The 18,005-nt window shown below is 34.7% G+C and overlaps 1 protein-coding gene across 3 annotated transcripts in view; it reads right to left on the reverse strand.

The window, feature by feature from the left end:
• The window catches only part of Hecw (Hecw ubiquitin protein ligase), a 96,491-nt gene that overhangs the window by 70,873 nt on the left and 7,613 nt on the right, over positions 1-18,005 (reverse strand). The gene's annotated exons all lie outside the window — the stretch shown is intronic.

Genomic DNA, 18,005 nt, shown 5'->3' on the forward strand with positions numbered 1-18,005 from the left:
ATTTTTGTTAATTTATATTTAGTTATTCATTAAGAATCACTGCCTAAAAATTTCAAATTTGGAACATACATTTCGCGAGTCTCGAACACTGATCTAGCCCAGACATCTAGGCGCACAGTTCGTAACGTCGTCACATCCGGCCCGATGACCGGTTGCGCAAGAATATGGGCATTGTATGCAAAGTGTCCATGTTCCGCCGAACTGACTCAGCCGAACTAACGGTAAGTAGTTGGACAAATATGTTAGCAGGAACTGCTCAGAAAGCACGAAATTCTTCAAACGTTTCCTGGATAAACCTGATGGTTGCAAGTTTAAAATCCCTTCCACTAAATTTCCATGTTATGTTATTGTCAAAATAGTTCTGCTTTTAGCCGATTAGTTAGCTATGTCCGGATGCAAACGACATAATGCGATTAAGCGGACGTGGATCAAATAGTATGGTGAAAGGAAAGAATCGACTAACAAACGTTGTTTATATAAGAACCTGCAAACACGGTAGCCCTTTGAAATGCGTATATGCCGCAACTTAATGCCCAAAGGACCGGAAGAATACTTAGTCATTCATTTCTCTTTTTCAACTCAGAAATGTAAAAAATGTAATAAATTTGTTTATACAGACTAAAATTGTTTGTTATTTATAGAATATTCTATAGATATAGATGAGCATTTTTGTATTTTCTTTTTTGATCGGTACTCACTTTTAAATTTATTAATTACATAGTGTTGTTTATCAAAATTAATATTTTAAATATTAACAATTTAAAACATCTACATCTGATGTAAGCTCCAGGAGCCGCCTCGTGTGAAATAAATCCTGACCGGCACCGGACATCCGTCTTTGTCGATATTCCCGTACTACATCAAAGGGATCTACTGAATTTAAACAATTTTCAACCTTAATGGGGGCATAAAGAATCTATGTTAGTATTGAAATGTTGCCAATCATCGAATTGCTCTAACACATCTTGCAACTAAAGTATTACTATTTATATTCCAATAAGCCTGGGAAGTTGACAATTGCAGTTAAGCGCATAAATATTTATGTTCATATTATAACAGAGGTGTTTTTGTGTGCCTTTAATAACTTTAAAAGTAAACAAAAAATAGACAGTGATAGCATCCAAAAATAAAATTTTCTCAATAGTGTACTTTATCCCCATTAAATACATAGATATTTCAATTACATTATAAATCTTACCAGTAAAACTATGTGCTAATTTTCAAACTCAATAATTTCATTTACCTGAAACATAAAAATACATAATGTCAAAAATATACAATAATTAAATTGGTTACGTGGAACATTTTAGAGTGGACACTAACACGGCTCGTAGGCGTCGCCCACGTCCACCCAGTTTCCGCTAAGGCTTGTGAAGAGAACCTCTTCCCATGAAACTCATGATACAAGCCGGCTTCATATATCCGGTTCTTAAAAGCGCCAGCTACACTCGTATATACAATTGGATTTATAATCCGACATGATGCAGTCGATTAGGTATAAGAAGCATTGACCTTGGCCAAGGTCTCGTAGAACGGAAGTCGCCGGTCGTAAAATAAAACCGATTCTCAGACGCAAAGACTAACAGACAGACAACCATAAATATAGCGAGACGTTCACACGATTGACGGCCGATAGAGTCCACCGTCAGAACGTCGGCATCCGGCATTCAAGGTGACACGGCCCATCCTTGCAGATCCGGCCCACAAAGGCAAAATTATCAGTTAGACAATAGGCAAACGCTTAAAGGAACCTATGTGCCAGTGAGAACTTAAATTGTAAGATTTCTTTACAATGTAAAATTAGACATTGTACAATTTATATTTCTTTCATGACTATACATAAATAGTGTCTGGCATTAAAACCTCTCTTACACAACATTTTGCAGCATTTTATAGCTGAAAACAATCGAAAGTCGATCGTTAAATCAAGTTGTTTGCGCAGTACTGACAATATGAAACGATAACCCTAAAATAGAACCACAGTTAAACACCCGGGGGGTATCCGTTGGTTATAATAAATATTTCCTATCCAATCCGTAGATTATAATAAATATCTATTTAGAAATACCGTGACAGTGAATCGAATTACTGTCGGCAAAATAGATTGTCGTTAAATAATAATCAAATTAGAGCACACCACCAGCACCAGCTACCAGCGCCCTCGCAGTTCGTCGACCGGTCGCCCACCGCTCACTTCACTTATTGATCTCAGTCCATCGATCCTTCTTGACATAACTATTTCGTGGGTGTAACAGAGGACAATACGTAACGAGAGCATCTACGGAATTTCGTCGTTGAAGTGTGCACCTATTAAGGCCTACGCCTGTCCAATATATCGTACATTTACAGCCACTTCTAACTAGGTTTTTCTTTGCGTAGGGTAAAATGAGTCTGTAGGTTGACGATTTGTAACATAGGTGGGTGAGGACGTCGCCATCATGGTTATTTTCTCCTTCTTACTAACGTATGTTTTACAGAGTAAATAAGTACCAAAAGTTATATTATAAAACTTTTCATCATCATCAGATCATATCTATAATTGAATTAATATTATAATGATGCAAATAAATTTAAGGGATTAATAATAAATAACATTTGAATAATTTCACAAATATTTGAAAGCAATAAGGCATTAACTATTTCATAGCAATATCACTTTCACAAGATTATGACTAAACGGGAAGTAAATACAACACTGGTGTATGCGGAAGGTTTACGTAAAATACATAATATATATTATAATATACATAGACGACATATTTTAAATTGTAAATTTAGTAATTTTAGCAAAAAATAGTTATCTTGTAAGCTTACATTTAAGATATACTGAAAAGTTCTTTGGCCGAACACACCATTCTTAGGAGGCTATGTCTTTCCTTTTTTTATCATTATCAAATACAAAAATAATAAAAAAATGTGTTTAATAGTCTATTACTCCAAGAAGGTTATATTTCATCAGGTTAACTATGATGTAACCCATTCTGCCTGCGGTTGGAGATACCTCGGTTACTTAGAATGTATCACATGCCACACATAACTCTCAGTTATTGCCATTTGATTACGAAGGCGAAGCAGGTAAAAGATAGTAATATAGACGATACCGAACAGTATATCATTTAATTGTAATTTAATTAAATATCTACAAAGTACACACACTCATGTTTCTCTGAATGCATAATAATAATATCGTACCGACTGATATAAGAATATAGGTTTTTTTTAAAGGTTAGGGCACGACATCGTGGAAAGACTATTGACCATATAAGTACATACATTTAAATTACCATCCTTTTACCATGCCGTGCAAAGAGACGGAATTTAGGGAAATACGCCACCATTTTCAACTTTTCTCACATTTACAGGCATTAACTTTTTTAATATAAGGGCTTGAATTATCACCAAAGCATCTAATCATATATTTAAAAGGATACAAATACACAAGTCGACGTTAAGCGAAGTTAAAAAGTAAAACTAACAAGTTACTGGACTCAAACAGGGACAAGGCAAACGGAAACGCTGACACCGACGCAGCCGCCTTCGTACCTCGGAGACAGTTTCTACTACACCTTTAGCCGATTATCTTTTAAACTCTAATTTCTTCGTTCACATTGTGCTTACTATTCTGTTATTAGTTACTATTGCATGTTAATTTGTAAATTATGTAGGAAGTCCATTTTCGCCCACTTCTTATTGTCGTATTGTTTGACAATGTTGTTAATATGTTTTACATTTATTTATGGTGTTAGCATAATAGACGTCTTCTTGAACGTATCTGTGTGAAAGCAGTAGGTGTAGGTTCAAATTCTACAAGAATAAATATTTATTAATAGAAACGTATACCTATTTAAACGTAGCGATGTCTAAAAATTTGGATACCCTCGTTACAACTAACTCTTTTTTGCTTAATTGATTAAAGCCAGGCGTATCTGGCTTAGATGGTTTGCAAGAGGAGCGAGTTTGACTCTCGCTACGTTTTTTTAAGTTTCTAAGTAATTCTCTATGCTGTAATCTGCGTGCGAATGACACTTTAATAAAATGTCAAAAGGAATATTTATGGAAGGAGAAAACGAAATTACTTGACTCTATTTTCTCTATCATTACCAACAAAACATATTTTTTATCTTCATCATCATCATCATCATCATCAGCCTGTCCTCGTCCACTGCTGGACATTTTTTATCTTATATACTGTTTATTTTTGCGAAACATTTGAGTTTGCTTATCAAGAAGTTTCAATAATAAAAAAACAGAAATGTATTTAAAAAACTAGAAGTGTATTTGGTCCAAACATAACCAATTTACTAACATGAGAAATTAAATACCGATATATAAAAAAAAACATAGATAATATTTCAAATACTCATCATCATCCTTTCACACGAAATCATAAGAAATTAAAGTTTATTAAAACATTACTACTTTCGTGCTGTGTAAAACTATTCAGATCGTGGGATATTGCAAAAAAAAACTATGGATATCTAATATCAATTTAATTTAATCGTCCACAGACTGCTCCGCCTTTGAACAAATTTTAATTTACGATAGCTGCAATCAAATAAAAACTCACAAAACTGGTTCGAAAACATGAAGATTAAACTAATAAAGATCATATTTGCCTATATAGCTGTGAGAAATTTTAAGTCAAATATTTCACTAGAATAACAATTCTATTATTGTGAAATTACGGACTTTTTGAATTTTAACGAAAATTATTGTTATAAAATCATAGATTCCCACTACTGCTGATATATCCCAACTATTTTTGACACATTGAAATATTTACTTACTACTACTTTTAAAATGTTATAAGTATAATAGTCCTACATTTATCGTTCATCCAAGTTAATAACGCTTCCTTGTTAATTCCTTTATATTATGTATCTCCAATGAATGAATGAATAGGTTCACAAAACATCTTCGAATCTAAACACAGAGACCAGCCATGAAATTAGCAATCATCGAAAAATTCGCAATTAAAAGTGGTCTATAGACATAAGTAAGTACATATGGTTTTGGCTTGCTGAAAGTATGTTTATAGCATCCGCTTTCCTGCTGTATACCGACGAAAATACCGTTACGCCCGCACAACTAAACTCCATTGATTTACATACGCAAATCATGACGAATTGCCCACAATGCACGTCCTAAATGTTACGCTCACTCTCTTATGAAACTTATATGACTTTTATACATTACCCTCTTTATGTTATACACTACTTGTATAATTTACATTGCATTTTATACTTAAATTATAATTACATAAATAGGTATTAGCTATATGTACATACAAGCATGTTTTCCCTCTGGTTTCCTCTCAAAGTCGAATTGCTAAATAAAAAAGTAAAACATTTCAAAGCAAAAAGAAGATAATGGTACATGGTGAGACTTAAAAAGTTTTAAACTCGTTAGTTCATCCGGTGAATTACGATTGCGTTCGGCCTTTTTATTCCGAGTTTGATTGTAAAAAAGAAACAAATCGAAAGTATAGCATAGGACACAGAAACTAAGAGTATCCTGTCGCCACGGGCGAGGGAAGGAGGCAGGCATCCATGAATGGCTTTAACGAACTCGCTGGCCTTGGTAGGACGGCTCGCGTTGTTCCCGACCAACATGTATTATACATACATACATACATATATGAATTATTACCTAACTGTTTATTTCTTGGAAACATTATATCGTTAAAAAAATTAAATTTAAAATACGCTTGACGAAGAAAAATAAAGTTGTCACATAAATTATAAAGGCCAGAGGAGTCAATTCCAAAGGAATGCAAACAATTCTGATGAACGTCAATCAAGTAATACCGCGAGGCGGCGTGTACTGTGCAGCAAGCAACAACAGGAAACGTGGAATTCTTGCATTATACATAATATGACTAAAACTCATGCGCAGTAAACATCTCATTCACAATCCTTTGATTGGGTCTGAATGAGTGACGTGCTCTGTTTATACAAACCACCGCGTAACAGGAAGTCAAACGAGTCCACCTATATCAAGGACGTTAATATTCAAAATAAATTTATGCATCTAATCGTATCTAGAATGTAAATTAAGCATTTCTCCAGAGCAGTATGAATTTCGAAAGTAATATTTCCACGTTTTCGATAAACATAACTTATCTCCAATTTTCTTTAGAAATAGCTTGTAAAATATTCACTTCCATTACGAAAGATATGGTGGAAAGAGTTTTATGATCCTCAGAATCAAGAAAATGGCTCGAGTGTGAAAATAATGGCAAGCCATATAGTCTGCCCACTCTCGAGAACAACACTGAGATGAACAACAAAACGACTAAAAAGTAAACACAAGTCAATATGACAGAGTCAGCATATATTTATCAGCTAAGCTTTTATAAACGGCCATTCGACCTTGTATGTGTATAGAGTAGACACGCTAACCCAATTTAAGACGTGCCTGCGCGTGTCTCCGAGAGATTAAGAATTGTATGGTTTTTAGTTTTACTCATATGGTTTTAATAGTTTGTTATCCTTTTAAATGTGACATCCTAATAGCACTTATGGTTTTTATTTGTAGGAAACGTTTTATGACTTGTAATAAATTGTTATAGCATCTCACATTCATATTCATATCATAGAATAAGTTACTAGTAGAGTGGGTATATTATTCATATATTTTGGTTATATATATTCGTTTTTATATTCTTCTTTTTCTTCTTAATGTATAATTGTGCACAATAAAGTGTAAATAAATAAATAAATAATTAATAGTACTGTTTATATTAGTTTTACTAGCTAGTTTATAAGATAAATCCTTCCTTTATTTTTTATATATAAAAACTATTTAAACTAACAATGTAGAGAGGAAATAAAAACATTTCAAGCCGCAATCGTAATAATTGCATTTTTATGTAAATTATTTAAAGAACGACTTTGTAATGGTTTTTCTTTTATTTCTGTAAAATACTCGGCAAGATAGTTTCCTATTTTCGCATGTAAACATAACTTCCTGCTGAGAACTGGAAAGAGCACGTCTTCATACAAGGAGTAAACATTCCGTGTCTCTCTTAGTTCTCGAGTCGCGCTCTATTACATCTTAAACCAGCATCAATATTTATTATCAAATAAGTTTTTTTTCACCTTCCAATTGTTTCTCCCGCCTAGCAAACTTCAACTGCATTTTTGCTAAAATGACGTAGGTCTGGCTGCTCTAGGATCTTGGGCTATTAAGTAATGTCTTAAATGATAATATTACAGAGCTTTACTATACTACCTACGTTACAAAAAATCAAAACTAATGGGAATAAAAACAGGCAAAATTTTCGTTAGAGTAGTGCATTTATCGGTTTTCATCGATGAAACAAAATATGAGCTAGGGTTTCGTGGGATTTTGGTGGCAAAGTGATTCCGCTCTCAAGCAGAAGCCGGAACAGAAGGAAGTTGCAGGGTGTCTCATGTGGTTGCAACTTGCTCACACTGTGGGATTTATTTTTGACGTTTATAAACTTTTATTCCACATTTAGTAGAGAAATGTATAAAAATTGAACGCAATGCCAACAACACAATTATGTTGTAATAAGAACTTCGACGTTGCTTGATCAGCATTATTGATTCGTACGGTTTAATGGTCAGAGGGCTTGGACAGTATTTTTCTAAATTTTTTTTAGGTACAAATATCTAAAGCTGTATTTTAATATTTAATATCACATTCTAACAAAAAAAAGATCCATTGTAAATATATTGTACAAAAAAATTATAATTAACGTGTTTTTTAGTCCAAGCTCTTAACGTTCCAGATGGCAGCGAAGGGTTAACTCGTGATTTATGCTCATCAAACGCTATAAGCACGAAATCTAAATTTCACCGCGACAGATTTGAATGCTAAGGAGATTACATTCGTATCAGCTAAATTACCACCAAAGATCCGTGAACGGACGATGACCTGGATTTGAGATATCGACCGTATCAACCAATCACATTTTTTTTCGTCTAAGCGTTGTATTCCGTCCAAAGCAGGCAGAGGAACCTAGTATTAAGACACTCCGTCCCCCATTATCCGCGAAATTCTGCAGCAATTGCGAGTTGAGCGGCAGAACTCAACGACCCGCTTTGTCTCGACATCAGAGCTAAGAAATGAAAACATTAAATATTTTATTTCCTCGAGAATCGAATCTCTGAACCACGAACGACTTCCAACCAACAAATTTAGGATTAAACAATCGAAAAGGTAAACCTAGTATCCTGAAACAGAAGACATAGAGACTCGAAGACTTCCTCACCACGAACAATGCCTCGTTACAGCGCTGTGATACCAACAACTGAACTGAGGAAGTCGATATCTATTCGCATGGCACAATAGTTGATCGACATCCGAACCTCATTACTGGCGTTCATTTCCGTTGGTGATTTACACGCGAGGCACTTGGTCGAGTGGAGCGTGCTTATTATGTAATGGATCACTTCAACAGATTGATTGACTCTTAGAGTATAATGCGATATTATAAGCGACGCATCTTGCCAAGTTTAGAAATAGATTAATATTCGCAATTCAGAATTTTACACAAATGAAGTGCGTACTCATTTACTTACCAGTTGTGGCACAGGTTGTGACTTGGATTCCCACTCGGGAAAATAAAATATTTTATATTCTCATTTCCTAGCTCTGATAACGAGACTTTCAGAATTCAGCGGAAAGTGGAGAACGGAAGTGTCTTAATTGTAACGGAGGGTCTAAGCATTAGGTTCCCAGGTTCCCTCTGATATGTACGGTATACAGCGTGGAACTAACAAAAATATTTTACGCAATCGAAAGTATTTTTTAAGCGCAATAGATATTGATATGCAATAAATGTACATAAACTCGTCAAGTAAACATAACTGACCTTCACAGGCAAATGTTTACGGATATAAAACGATTTGGCAAATGGACTTTATCTTGAAAATAACTAAACACATTTTATTATAGTGACGAGTATATCAATAATAATAAATTATATAAAGAAAATAAAATACTATTCTTATTAAGTTCTAGCGAGCCACTCGCTGCTCTGCTCCCATTTAAATCAATATCAATTTTATCGAACAACATTTTTTAAAACGTTATACCTTTTTTACTAACCGATATATATAAAACAAACACTAAATGCATATGGCAGCTTGCCATATAGTGAAAACAGCAATTAAATCGGTTAAGCCGATTCTGAGATTAGCGTGAACAAACACACAGACAAAAAAAACAAGTCATCATTTTTAGTTATTACGTTGCCGATAATAATACCGATCCTTTACGTATTTTATTATTTTTGTATAAGCCGTCAATAATTACCTTTTCTTGAAATAATCTCTACATCTATATTATATTTACAAATGATGATCGTTGTATATCAATTTCCTTATTAAACAATCAAAGGACAATTACATCACAATATCTGGGGCGCAGTACGCTCGATCGCTACTACTGTTGCAACGGCGCATGTGTCGCAGGTCAAGACCTAAATAAGTCCATCAACATCAACCATTCTATATATAGAGACAAAGGGAATACATAATACATGATTATAAATATATAATTGTTTGAGGCCAGTTGTGGCGCAGGGAGACAAGAGTGCGACTGTAAACGCGAGAGTTAGTGGGTTCCTACTCGCAGAAATTAAATATTTGATATTCTTACTCCCTCGCTGTGTGAGGTGTTTGAACGGAGTATCTTACAACTAGGTTCCCAGGTTCTTTCTGCCTATCGTCCTACGTGAAGGATACAGTGTGAACAAAAAAAAATACATATTCTTATGAATCAATAGACAAAAAGTTAAATCAAAATTCTATCATATTAGATACCAGAAAACTAATAGTGGAAACGGATGCCATACCAAAGCTGAAGTGTGTTGGTTACATAAGTAAACCATAGTAAAATCAAACAGATATCCTAAAGAAAAACAAATAGTACGTGAGGATACGTAGAGTGAGCCGTGCGGGCAATATGCGAGACATAAAGAGAGCAAACACTATTTGTTTCGTTCAAATATAATATTTAACTAGGCGGTTCGAGCTCTATCTGAACCCCATAGACCGCACGTAGTGGCTCAAGAGACGGGCATGTTCAGTGCCGCAAACATTTACTTTGTAAATATTTGTCACGAGCCCCCGCGATTACAAGAGACCGTCCTGAGGCGTTGCCATCCTTACCCACGCTTCTTTATTGTAATCTCAATAACTTATCTACCGAACTACTAAAATAAAACGCTAGCTGTTTCTTAACCTATTAAGTATTAAAATTTAAAACACTTCTTAGAAATGTGTCGAACGATTATTCGATCAATTCGCATAAAACGATGCAAAATTAAAACGTCACGGCATAGAACCCTGTGGAAAAAATTCACAAAGAAATGTTTCCAGATCAGTAACCTTAAAAAAATCTCTGAATAATGTGTTCAAATTCTAATGTTTAAAAAAAAACCCCGACAGAATAAACTCGCAGTCGCTGATTTAATGAATATATTTTTACAGGGCAGTACAGTGTACGGCGGAAAACGCATAATGACTTCCGTTGGCCAGACGACGAAAAACAACGAAAATAAACCAAACGGACCAAACTAAGATCGCCTCGATAGTCCACCGATCAGATATATTTATGATGTTCTGTTTATTTTTATATAAGAATGTAACGTGAATTTATTATTGCTTTTGTGTACAACATGGCTAACGTTTTAGTTTATGACAATACTAACGAAATTAAAATGTTATATTTGTGGACCTAAATACTTCAATAAAAAATTTTAAATTGGAAATAACTAGGTATATATAGCAATGACGAAGTATAATAAATAAACTAAATATAGCAATCAATTCTTTTTTTCACACACCAAAACAATCAGAACAACATCCTCCATATAAAGTCCATAGTTAATCACAAAAACTAAAACAACAATACGGACTCAATAGTTGTTAGAAGAGTATGAGAACACTTCCGTCTTAAACATAAATATTTTCATTGAATCGTTAACTAACAAATCAATGTTTATCGTTTCTATAATATGATATATCATCGCATACCTAAACACCTCGAGTCTCGCCGAACCAGTCGCTTAGACATTAATCACAGATGATAGCTCCAATCGTGAATTAAAAACGTTGTAACACCATCTGATCCCATATAATTACAGTATTTCACATCAGATGTAAATTACTATGCCCTTATACTAATTATAGACGCACGTGTCTTGTCGGTAATCGATTCGCATCATATTTCACGCCTTCTATTACCTGCGGCCTGTGGGGAATATACCATATATTTGCTCCTTTATTGAACTAGAGACGATATTTCATTTAGTTGAATGTGGTTAGAAGGCCAGTCGTGGCGGAGGGGCACAATGCGACTGGTCGTGGATTCAATCCCCACTCGAGGAAACGAAATATTGATTTAAATTTATATATTTCCATTTTTCAGTTCTGGTGTAGAGTCAAAGCGCGGTATTGACTGCAACTCAACACGCAGCAGTCTCAACACGCTCTAGAATTTGACAGATAGTGAGGAACGGAGTGTCTTAACATTAGGTTCCCTCTGCCTACCCTGCTGTGTGCGGGATACAGCGTGAAGGTGACTAAATTTTCTTATTCTTAATTTTTATTTGTTCTTTTCGAGTACATGCTCAACTATGCATCCACTAAGTAAGACACTACCAAAATAAAGTAAGTCAAAACACTTCCACGAAGTAACACTGCAAGTTGTTTACAAATGCAAAATTGAGGAAAATGACCAGAGTAAATATCAAGATAGCACGCCTTGCTAGACGTATTACGCATTATGGTGGAATTATTCTTTTGATTTATGTGAATGTATGCGAATTTGTAATTTCAAAGAAGCTTTGATGACGACGACGTAACGCGTAGTTAGCGAAGACATGTAGTATGACTACAGTCACAGTCTGCAGGCTCGTCATGGGAACGTGAAGTTCAGATTACGAATCACAGAGGAGAAGTAACAAGCGGGGGCCACGGCAAGTGATTTTATTCATAAACCTAAATCATACAATCGTGGGAAGATGGATAATTATAAGGGGAAAAAACAAAACCACTTTATGTGCTCATAATAAATGAAATTTTGTGTCCATCGTTATAGCAATTTTAATATACAAAGTGCATATTAAACTGAAATCCTAATACAAAATAATAAAGATATAAATATCATAAGAAACGCATAAACAAGTATAAATTAAATGTGTTGATATAAATGATTAGCAAGAAGAACAAATATCTATGTACCAACTAGGTACGATCGTGACTATAGATCAAACGCGGCGCAGCGGGCTGCGGTATCGCCACATTTAATTGGATATCAGACCTTTTAAGGAGTATTTTGTCCAAAGTGTCCTCGCGTCGTGATCCCGACCTGTCGCCGTTGTCACAAGAGAGGAAGTCGGACAGGGGTGAGGGGGGAGGCGGGCTACACGATATCCCTTTTACGCAGACCAATTAACGGACTCCGATGGACCGGATATGTGTACACACACGCATTAGCACCTCACCTTTATCCTTCTTTAATCTTTTTGTATGGGTCCCCGAGTGGTAACCGAATTTGTCTGGGAAATTTACCATTTCGAACAATATTGTAAAGATTTTTTTCTGCTTCACGCTGTATCCCGCATGCAGGGTAGGCAGAGGGAGTCTAGTGTGAAGACTCTCCGCTCCCCAATTACCGCCTTTTTTTTTGGAGGTATTGTGTGTTGTGTGGCGAAACTGAACTTCTCGCTTTGCCTACATTCAGGAGCGAAGAAAATATAAAATATAATATTTCCTCGGGCGGGAATCGAATCCACAATCTGCCGCGTCTACACGTCAACACGTCTGTTCGCCAGCGCCATGACATACCTTACCTTATTATATTGTTAAGATGTACGCGTGATATTGAATATTTACGCTTTATAATATTCCTGATGTTACTTCCTATTTTTAGATATAAATTTCCTGTTGTAAAACATTTCTCAAATATAATAATATGTACAAGTTTATACAAGAAGATATCCAGTGAACGTTGCCAGAGCTAAAGCGTTTTACGAGGTTGTACCGATTTTAGACGCGGCAATATTTCAATACGAATAACAATTTATTACAGAACACTACGCCCTTGACTCTGTTGATCTAGCAATAGTTCAGGACACGGCTCGTTGAGGATAACGCATATTTGTTGCTTAAGCTACTTTTTGCGGAGTCTTCAGAACAACCACAATTTCTTAAAAAAAAAACTCGAAAAACGAATAATCCAGAGTTTTTAAGAGTAATCCAGAGTTTTTTTGACAGTTTTGATATAGCTAAATTAATAATTTTAATATTACTATATACTTCGATTCCGTTCAATACATGTATTTCTACAATATATACGTAACTAACTCTATAAATACAAATATTCTATTATTAGTGGCACTTCAAACCGGAAACGCAAGCCCGTGCCAGCAATTACTGAACGGTATGGCGAACGTATGCTACTTCCGTTTTCGCGTGAATGAGTCCCGCCCCGGTTTAGGGGCTGATCCGGAAGGGACAAAATTTAATAAGCTTAAAAAGTCAACTACACCTTTTGTTCCGATTTCGACTTCCGCTTATTTGTCCCGTTTGGAAAAAAATTGAATGAAACGTCGGCGAAATGTAAATAGCGTCGGTAATAAAAGGTGTTTACTTAAGAATTTTTTTTGTAAGTTCTAGTGTAAGGTTCCCACGAGCTACGTACTTAGCCTAATATTTTTAAAGCTAAATTCGAGTAGAAAAAAACAGTAGTGGTCGACCTAATATTAAATATAAACAACCTTAAAGAGGGTGCGTAAGATGGTGTGCGGACGCAGATCGTGCGATCTTATAAACTAAGGAGATTATTTATCGCTTCCTCTCAGTGTTTTTCTTTGAACAATACAACGTAATATAACATTTTCAAATTTGTTTTAATATGAAAATTGCCAAAAGAGTTGAAGTCATATGAATTAAAGTTACTACTGTTTTAGATATTGAAAAAATATTGCCTCATACATACTTCCACATATTACGTATTCTTTAGTTAAAAAGGAAAAAAAGTTAATACTTATTGCATATTTGCATAGATTTATTATAGTCAGTGACTAGAAAGACAATGTCATTTTCAACCTTTCAGTACAGTTAAGAGTCAAATTTGAGGATAAAATTATTGTGGTCATATTACTTTACCTAAACGTAAACGTTATCCAACATAAACTTTATTTTGTATATGAAATTAATGAAAAAAAAACTTTAATTAAAGTCCAGAGAAAGGCATTTATTGAAAATAAAGCTTTCCAGCAAAAACGATACTGAAAAGATAAAAAAAAAACTCTTCGGCAAGTCTACGACGAAGTCAATCGAAACAGCGGGACTCCGCCATGTTTCTTGGTACGACGCGGTCGTGGGAAGGGTTCCTATCATTTCTTTCACTTTACGTGATGCAACCTTAATTAAGAAAAGTGCACGTTAACGAATCGCCATTTAATGTATAATTAGAACATAAAGGTATCTCTTGTATACACAAACTTTTAAAAGAACTTTTAGCTCGATTTTAGATACATTTTAATCAACAACTATAAGATACATATATTATAACCAATTTTATCATCAATTTCAATATATTAACCTTTTTATATTCTAGATCAACAAAAAACGAATGAAACGAAACCTAGGTACCTACTATATCTTCAACAATTCCGACAGCCCAAACATCTGCAGTCTAAAAAAAATTAGCAGCCAATGCAACAAACCGTTGCGCAACTCCGCAAAGTAACAGTTTCGCTCTTTAATTGTCAACGTGAACAATGTTTCATACATACATATTGCATGATAATTACTTCGATCATACTCATGGCCTGCATGGTGTGAGAGATGTTACACAATGAGTGCAATCGCAAGTGTCGAAATATGTCACTTTCACACTAATGGTCTCCATGATTAATATTTAATTAAATAATAATAATTGAGGCCAATCGTGGCGTAGGGGACAAGCGTGCGACTGTAAGTGCGACAAGTTGTGGGTTCGATTCCCACCCTAGAAAATTAAATACTAAATATTATTATTTCTTCGCTCTGGTAGAGGTAAAGCGTAGCGTTGAGTTCCACCACTCAACACGTAATGCCAGTCAGCATCCAGAATTCGGTGGGAGAATGGAGTGTCTTCACACTTAGCTCCCTCTGCCTACCCTGATGTGTACGGAATAACAGCGTGAAGATGATTTAATTGTCTCAAACAGAACTCTAACGGGCTAACAGCTCGAAACCTTGTCTTAATTCTACAATATTTTCTCCATATAACAAATTATAAAACCGAACAAACAACAACTATAACAAAAAAAATAACATCATTACACTCATGAATCTAATTAGGAAATACAAAAAAATATATAATGAAATAAACGCAACGGGAGCGCAGCACAGTGGACGCGGTGTCGGCAAGAAATGAGGGCGTGTCCATTTAATTTCCGTCGGACGACGCCGTTCGACTGTTGATAGTCGGTGTACTGTGCAAGCTGTACTATATAATATGAGAGTACAATCATAAGAGATAAAAAAACTCACTTAATTCAATTGAGTTTTATTTTGTATATAACTAAATAATTATATTAATCTTGCAAACTTTTGCTTCTCTTTTTTTTCGTACCTAAGATGTATAATTTGTTACTTAATCGAGAACTCCTGTGTCGAATAGATAAACGTAAAAGAAATCTTTTATTAAGATAATATATATTTTATATAATAACTTTTTGCTATAGATACCCGCTGAGCACTTTCTTCAGAATTCAACACGTGTAAAAAACCTGTAATCGCGCCACCCGTGAAGTACGGGTCGCAATTATGGTAATTTAAATACGACAATATTTAATCGTCTCGGCCTATCGTTGCGGACGCGGACATAAATTATGATTTATACCTAATTTTATATGAGTAAGACATATAAATCTTTATATGGACCACACCGATTCTAAGCAAAAAGTGATTGCTTCTTATAATAGAGAATATTATACGATACACACTAATTACATATTACTAAATTTAAACTATAGACTAGACGATTCAGTATCATTTAACCTATAAAAAACCACATAATTTATATTTAAATTCAATACAACTTAATAGGACTTGAAGATCTTGCCTTTTGCACGTACTATTACATTAATGCATTTGTGTCAAATGAATGTAATGTCCGACTCTCAATGGATGCACATTGCACGTCACTGTCAGCTTTGCATCGTCATGCGTACTATTTACCTGAAGGTCAAAGGTCAACAGACTTCACACCTTCGCGCAGAATATCCTAAACGCGAATATTTCCAGTGGAAGCAACAGTTTCGCTTACGACAGTTTGATTAATTTTATTAGAATAATGGCAAAACTGTCGTAATTCCAAATTTATTAGTCATAACTATTTTATTATTCGTCTTATAGGCACCTCTTATAGGCACCATATAGTTAAGTTTTATTCATGAAGGATAGTCAGCAAATAAAAACCCTCCATTAATAGTGAAGACGTCATTCACAACTTTTTTTTTAATAAATTATTCTCACCACGGAGACGAGTAAAATAGGAACTAATAGAGATGAGATTTTATTTTCCAATAAAGTTTTTGCACTTGATATAAATCGAGTGGTACCTACGGTAAAGTAGTTAGTGTAATACAGTGATACCATCATAACGAAATGAGATGGAGTGTTGGAGTTAGGCGTGTCAATTTAATATCCGCCGGTGGGCCGCCATGATGGATGGCAGTTTTATTAACCCTACGGCCGGACGTGCGTCGACTTTACGATTTATCATGAGGTAGCCAGTCGATATACTAAGAAAGTTTAGACGACTTTTGTTACAATGGGTGTAATGAAACATTATGCCTTTCCTTAATTACTAAATAGAATATCATTTCATGTAATATAAATTTTTGAAGTGGACCACACATGTATATTTGAGTTTTTTAAAAGTAAAAGAGTTCCGACATTACGGTTTCTCTTTCACCATAAGAAGGCATAGAGTTTAAGGCTTTTAGTCTAAATTAACACAAGTGTTTCTAATCTTGTAATTTTAAATAAGTTAAGCTATCAACTTGCACAAAATAATTTCACGCAAAATTTCACGAAACCCAAAAGTAGATAGATGCCTCTAGTTAGATAAACCATACATTTAATGGAGTGTCACAGGGTGATCGATACGCTTCACCAACAATAGTATATCATTAATATTAGAAGAGATCGCTTTACTTGAAAAACTTGCGAATTGTTCTCAGGTAGTCTGTTAGCGCCTTATAAATGGCCCATTGTGTCGGCGCCTAGGCCGTTTTTAGTTTTTACATTAAAGCGAAAACCATCTGTCTTGTAGTATTGTGCGGGAGCAACAAGTTTCTCATAGTTTAAATGTTTGTTTTATCAAAGAAATTGTGGGAGTTTCTCCCACAGTATTTAACAGCGCGATATTGTACTTTCAAAGTACTTTTTTAAAAGAAATTGTTTAACATACATATTCTTTAACACTACTTTTCACGTTCATTTTCGCATCTATGGTCATATGGAAATAACCAAAAGATGTGTATATCACATGACACATTCTAAGAGACCGGTAGGCTGACCGCAGGTGTAGTGGGCTACACAGAAACGATTAACGTGATGTAATAAAGCCTACAGACTTCACCAATAAATGTTCATACAATTCTTCAATTCGAACGAACTCCTGAGATTTGCTTGTTTATGAAACAAATTATTTAGTTTTTTAAATTTTAATAAAAAAAAATAAAAAAATCCAGCTTCACGATATATCCCACATGTAGCACGGTAGACAGAAGGAACCTGGGAACCTAGTGTTACGACACCCCGTTCCCCATTCTTCATCGAATTCTGGAAACATTGCGTTGAGTGGCTGAACTCAACATCGCGCTTTACCTTCATTTAATAGTATTAACTTTTTTATTATATTTTATTTTAATTCATTCATTCTTGATTATGTATGTGACAAAACATGTATTTTGCATAAAATAAATATAAATTTATAATCAGTAATTTCGTATTTTATATGTAAAT

Source organism: Heliconius melpomene, chromosome 20 (genome assembly GCF_056956725.1).
Source record: "Heliconius melpomene rosina isolate 202511_hmr_F chromosome 20, ASM5695672v1, whole genome shotgun sequence".
Classification (NCBI taxonomy): domain Eukaryota; kingdom Metazoa; phylum Arthropoda; class Insecta; order Lepidoptera; family Nymphalidae; genus Heliconius; species Heliconius melpomene.